We start from the raw sequence: 6572 nt of genomic DNA, 5'->3' as shown, positions 1-6572 counted from the left end.
AAATAGATTTCATTATATTCAGTATGCAATAAGAATCCATTAGAAAATTTGAGTAAACAGTGACATAATCTAATTTTTTAGTGTTTGTTTTTGCTTTTTAAGATTGCTTTGTGGAGAACACAATGATGGTGGAAGGATAAAAGTTAGGAGACTATTTAAGCAGCTCAGATGATACATGCTAGTGGCTAGAGCAGGGCAGTGGTGAGGTGGTGATGAGAGGTTGTATTTGGGATATATGCTGATGGACTTGGTGAAGTAATGTGGTAGGGAATTTTGAAACGCAATCAATAAAAGGGAAGACTTGGTAGTAACACGTGTAATCTGGCTGAGATGAGGGCTCTAGTTACAAAACTTCAGATGTGAGGAAGGGAGTTGATTTTCTTAGAAAGTTCCTGCTAAACAGGCCAGATCAAGTGAATAGCAGAGTTGTTATCGAACTACCTCTTACAGTCAGCTTTAAGCCATATGGGAATAATAGGATTTCTGAGATACAGACATCAAAGTCTGAAGTATTTCCTTTGCTGCTAGGCCATGGGAGATTAAAACTACCAGGGGAAGTGGTCTGGGTGGTAGCTCACACACTAAATAAAAATAAATATTCTAAAATGCTGGAAAGATGGCAGTGTGAGTGTATCTATGATCCCAATCCCTCCCATATGAAGAAAGGCAACTAAAAGTCTATAATCAGCCCTGTGAAATCTCTGAAAATGTGGACAAAGGAGAACAGCAAGAAGCCACAAACTTAAACCTGATAAGGACAGAATAGGTAGGAAAATATCTTTCTTACTGTCCCTGCCCTTCCCACTCCTGGTACAGCAGACAGACTGCTGCAGCAGAGCCAGAGTTGCAGCTCCAATAGACCCACAGCTCTCCTATACAATAAGGTGGTGGAGGGCAATTTCTGGCTCTGAAGTAAATAGGACAGACATCCCTGGCAGATCCTCTAGGCATACTCTTCAAGTTGTCCTCACCCCTTCCCCTCCCAGTTCAGTAAACAGATGGCTATGCAAAGACATAGTGACATTCACACTCACACACAATGCATAGCTCTCCTGTGCACTGAGAAGGGCCCCAATCTCTGGTTCCAAAATAAGTAGGACAGATCTTGCTAGTGGACTGTTTAAGGTCTTTATTCTGACTGGTCTGGAGGCAGCCTGAAAGAATGAAATCTTGGTCTGCTTGGAATTGGAGCCCTTACAAAGTGGGGGAGGAAGTGGTGGTCAAGGACTGAGGGCTATACCTGCCTGAAAATGGTTTAAACAGTGAGTGCTTTCTGATTGATTCTGGAGCCACTAAAAGACTAAGACCTTAGTCTGGCCAGAATTGAAACCCTAACTGAGCAGAGAAGTGAGCAGTAACCAAAGACTGAAGACTGTCCCTGCCCCATCCACCACCCGCCCCCAAGAGCAAACTGATCACTGTGTGCTTTCAGACCTGTTTGGAAACCACTGAAGGATTGAAACCTCAGTCTGGCCTAAGCCAGAGATACTACAGGGAGGAAGAGAAATGGTAAGCAAAGTTCTGAAGGCTGTGCCCACCTAAGAGTTTATTGCAGAAATTAGTGCTGTTGAAAGCACCATATACTTGAGAGAATTGAGAAAGCTAACACTTGGTAAAATAAAGCAGCAAAGTAAAATCACAAGGCACAAAAAATAAATAAATAACTAGGAATGATAGCCCATTCAAGTAAACAAGAAAAGGGAGAGAAATCATATTTATGGAAGCCCAAATAATGAACAGATTGGAAGAATATAATACAATAATATTCAACAAGCTCAAAGAACTAAAGGAAAAAAACAAAGAACTAAAGAGAAACACAGAAAAAGAACTCAAAGAAATCAGGAAAACTATGCATGAACAAAACAAGAACATAAATAAAGAGATAGATACTATAAAAAGAAATCAAAGATAAATACACCCACTCCTCACTTACTGACATGGTTAGGTTCCAAAGACCAGGCCGTTATGTGAAAATCTGCATTATTGGAAAATGGAGAATGACCACAGCAGATCACAAATGGAGGATGACTACATCATCAAATAACTGCCAGATTACATGATTACATAACTGCCAAATTATATCATTACATAACTGCCAGATTACACGATTACATAACTGCTGAATCACTGAAAATCATGCCCCAGTAGTTGACACATAGCCTTAACCATCACAGACAGTGTTACTCTCATCTCACACCTTGGCATTCATTACTGCCAGACATATGTCATTAATATGCAAAATAGTAGGATTGTAGGATTTTTACTATTATCTAAATGTGAAACATCAGATAATGATATAGTCGATAAGTGAGATGTAGGCTTATTTCTGTGTGCTTACCATGAGGATTATATTTAACATATAATAATCTTTATATGTTTTAACTTGATATCAACTTAATTTAAATAACATACAAAAACTCCATTCCTATATGATTCCCTCCCCCATTTATGTTATTTTATTAACTATTACAGCTTTATACATCATGTTTCTATATTCCCAGTAACATAAATTTAACTTATTTTTTATGCATTTGTCATTATAAAGCACGGGAGACATAACAACTAGAATTATCTGGCAAAATGTCTCAAAACCTGCCTTATACCTGCCAGTGCAATTACCTTTAATGGTGATTATTTTATTCTATGTACCGCTTTGAGTTACTGTAAAGTGTCCTTTCTTTTCCATCTGAAGAATTCTCTTTAGCATTTCTTGTCGGATAGGTCTAGTGGTTACAAACTCTCTCAGCTTTTGTTTCTCTGGGAATGTCTTAAATTCACCATCATTCTTGAAGGACAGTTTTGCTAGATATAGTTTCTTGGCTGATAGTTCTTTTTATTTCAGCACTTTAGATATATCATCCCATTGCCTTCTGGCCCCCAAAGTTTTTGAGGAGAAATTAACCCTAAATCTTACTGGGGACTCTTTTTATGTGCAATTCACTTTTCTTCTGTTGCTTTCAGGATTCTCTCTTTAGTTTTTACTTTTGAAAGCTTGATTTTATAATGTGTCTTGTTGTGGCTCTCTTTGGGTTTATCCTACTTGGAGTTTATTGAGCTTCTTGTATTTGTACATTTGTCAGATTTGGAAAGTTTCTGCTATTATTTTCAAATACTTTTCTGTCTCTTTCTCTCTTTCATCTCCTTCTGGGATTCCCATGAAATGTATGTTAGTTTGCTTGATGGTGTCCCACATCTTCATTAGGCTATGCTCAGAAGTCTTGAGCCTCTCTCCGCATGCTCCTCAGCCTCTGTAATTTTGATTACGTCTTCTAGATCACTAATTCTTTCTTCTATCAGCTCAAATCTGTTTTTAAGTCCTTCCAATGAGTTTTTTATTGTGGTTATTTCATCTTTCAGTTCCAGTATCTAAAATTATATGCAAAAGGGTAAAAGAAGGGAACCAAAATGGTTCACTAAAAAAAAAAATCAACAAAACTCAAAAGTTGGCAGTATTAGCAGTATTGGAGGAAGTGAGGGACAAAGAAGGTCTAATACACAAGAAACTAATAACAAAATGACATAACTAAGTCTTTATGGGTAAGTACCATGAATTAAATTAAAGTGGACTAAACACTTCAATCAAAAGACAGAGAGTAGAAGAATGGATAAAAAGAAAACATGATACAACCATGCGCTGTCTACAAGAGACACATCTTAGGCCTAAAGATATAAATAGCTGAAAGTGAATGTATGGGAAAAATATTCGATGCAAAGAGTAACAAAAGAGAGCTAGGGTGGTGATTTTAGAAATATCAGACGAAATAGACTCTAAGTCACAACCTATTATAAGACACACGGAAGGAAATTATTTTGTTAAAAGGGTCAATTCATCAAGATAAACAACAATTATTAATATATATGCACCTAACATTTGAGCTCCAAAATATATAAAGCAGACACTGCCAGAATTTAAGAGAGAAACAGATAATTCTATAATAATAGTGGGAAACTTAAATACACCATGGTCAGTAATGGACAGAATATCTAGAAAGAAGATCAACAAAGAAATAAAAAACCTGAAGGACACTATAAACCAGCTATACTTACCAGATAGATATATATAGAATATTCCACCTAACAATAGCCCAATGGACTCTCTTCAACAACAGCACATAGATCGTTCTCCAGGATATGCCATGTTTTAGGTCCCAAAGCAAGTCTCAATAAACATAAAGAGATGGAAATCATACAATTATCTTCTCCAACTACAATGGAGTGAAATTAGATATAAATAACAGAAGGAAAACTGGAAAATATACAAATACATGGAAATTAAATGACACACTATTAAACTACCAATTGGTGGCACAGTGGTTAAGAGATCAGCTGCTAACCAAAAGGTCAGCAGTTCAGATCCACCAGCTGCTCCTTGGAAACCCTGGGGCATTTCTACTCTGTCCTATTGGGTCACTATGAGTTGGAATCAACTCAACGGCAATGGGTTGATTGCTTGGTTGGTTGGTTGGTGTCTTAGTCATCTAGTGCTGCTATAACAGAAATACCACAAGTGGATGACTTTAACAAAGAGAAATTTATTTTCTCACAGTCTAGTAGGCTAAAAGTCCAAATTCAGGGTATCAGCTCCAGGTGAAGGCCTTCTCTCTCTGTTGGCTCTGGAGAAAGGTTCTCCTCATCATCAATCTTCCCCTGGACTAGAAGCTTCTCTGCACAGGAACCTCCACTCCTGGCACTGCTTTCTTGGTGGTATGAGGTCCTCAACTCTCTGCTTGCTTCCCTTTCCTTTTAACTCTTGTAAGATAAAAGGTGGTGCAGGCCACACCCTAGGTAAACTCCGTTTACATTGGATCAGGGATGTGACCTTAGTAAGGGTGTTACAATCCCACCCTACTCTTCTTTAACATAAAATTACAATCACAAAATGGAGGACAACCACACAATACTGGGAATCACAGCCCAACCAAATTGATACACACATTGTTTGGGGGACATAATTCAGTCCATGACAGTTGGGTAAAGAGAGAAATCAGCAAACACTAACAGTCAAACAACAATGAAAGCACAGGAGGAGTTCCGGCAAAATGGCGCTCTAGGCAGAAGCACCACACCATCCCTCCACAGTAAAGATCCAAAAAACTAAGCCAGACAATACAACAATCCTGAAACCCTAAAACATCAAATGAAGAGATAAAGAACTCAGCCAAGCACCAAATGGAGTGAGAAAACTGACAGAGAACGGACAGCGAGGAGAGATTCATGCAGAGGTCCCCTACCAGTTAGTACAGCGTGGATCTGCCATCTCGAACTCCTATCAGAGACCAGCAAACAGGGGGTACGAGAAAGCAGCCTCACGGAGTGTCCAGCAGAAGACAAAACAACCAGTAATTTGCGACATATGCTTTCCCACCCCCGACCCTTCTTCACCACGACTCGGCCTTCTCTGCTTCCCACAGCCACAATCTCTTGACTGGGAAACACCGGCTGCTTGGATTCCACACATCCGAACGGGCGGCTCTCTGAGTGCCATTTGTTGACAGCTGGTGTTGCTTTTTTCCGCTTCTTTTGATGTCTTCCTTACCTCTCACCGCCTCCTCCACCTTTTGCACAAATACCTGGCTCCGTGCACCATCTTTACTTCTTCCTGAGGGGCTGCAGAGCTCCAGTAATTTGTGATATACGCTTTCACACTCCCTACCCTTTTTCACCCACACTCGGCCCCCTCTGCTTCCCGTGGACACAGTCTCTTGTCCGAGAAACACCAGCCCACACTAGCTGGCTCTCTGAGTGCCATTTGTTCGCTACTAGTGTTGCTTTTTTTCTGCTTCTTTTGATTTCTTCCTTACTTCTCACCACCTCCCCCTCCTTTCGCTCAAATACCTGGCTCCATGCACCATCTTTCCTTCTTCCTGAAGGGCTGTGGAGCTCCGTTTGAGTGTCGAGCTGATTCCCGGTCTGGGCTGTCATGCTGGTGGGATCCTGGGGCTTTTGTTCATTTGTTTGTCTTGAATTGTTTGTTTTCTTTTCCTTTTCTTGAGTTGGGAGCCCTTTCTGGCCAGGCGAGGCTGCGAGGCAAGGAGACTTCCCCCTCAGCTTGCACAGGTGTGCAGAGGGATCCCTGAGAGCATTTCTTTCTTCGTTGGTTTTTTTTTTTTTTCTGTTTCTTTGGGGGCCTTTCTTGTTCTTTTTTTTTTAATTTGTTTTGTTTTCTTTTCCCTCTTTTTCCCTTTTTGCCTTTCTTCATTGCTCAGTTTCTTGTCTGTCTATATCTTCCTTCTCTTTCTGTTCCCTGAATACCTGGCGTCGTATGCCTCTATGCCTTCTAGCCAGGCTGTACTGCAACACCTGAGAGAGACTTCCCCAGACCTCATAGCTGCACCACTGGGATCCCTGGGAACTTCACGGTTCTTTAACCTTTCTGATTTTAATTTATTCATTCTTTTTTTCCTCTTCCCCTTTCTATTTTTCTCTATTTCATAGTCTCTCATCTCTCCACTCCAACAGCAAGCTCTGCTAGCATTCTTGTTTGTTTGTTTGTATGTTTTTGGCTCCTGTTCCTCTCTCCTCTCTCCCATATCCATCTTAGCTCCACACATAACAATATCCCCGCTGCATCC

This window comes from Trichechus manatus, unplaced genomic scaffold (assembly GCF_000243295.1).
Source record: "Trichechus manatus latirostris isolate Lorelei unplaced genomic scaffold, TriManLat1.0 scaffold00118, whole genome shotgun sequence".
NCBI classification, from domain to species: domain Eukaryota; kingdom Metazoa; phylum Chordata; class Mammalia; order Sirenia; family Trichechidae; genus Trichechus; species Trichechus manatus.
Note: the sequence above shows the minus strand (reverse complement) of the source record.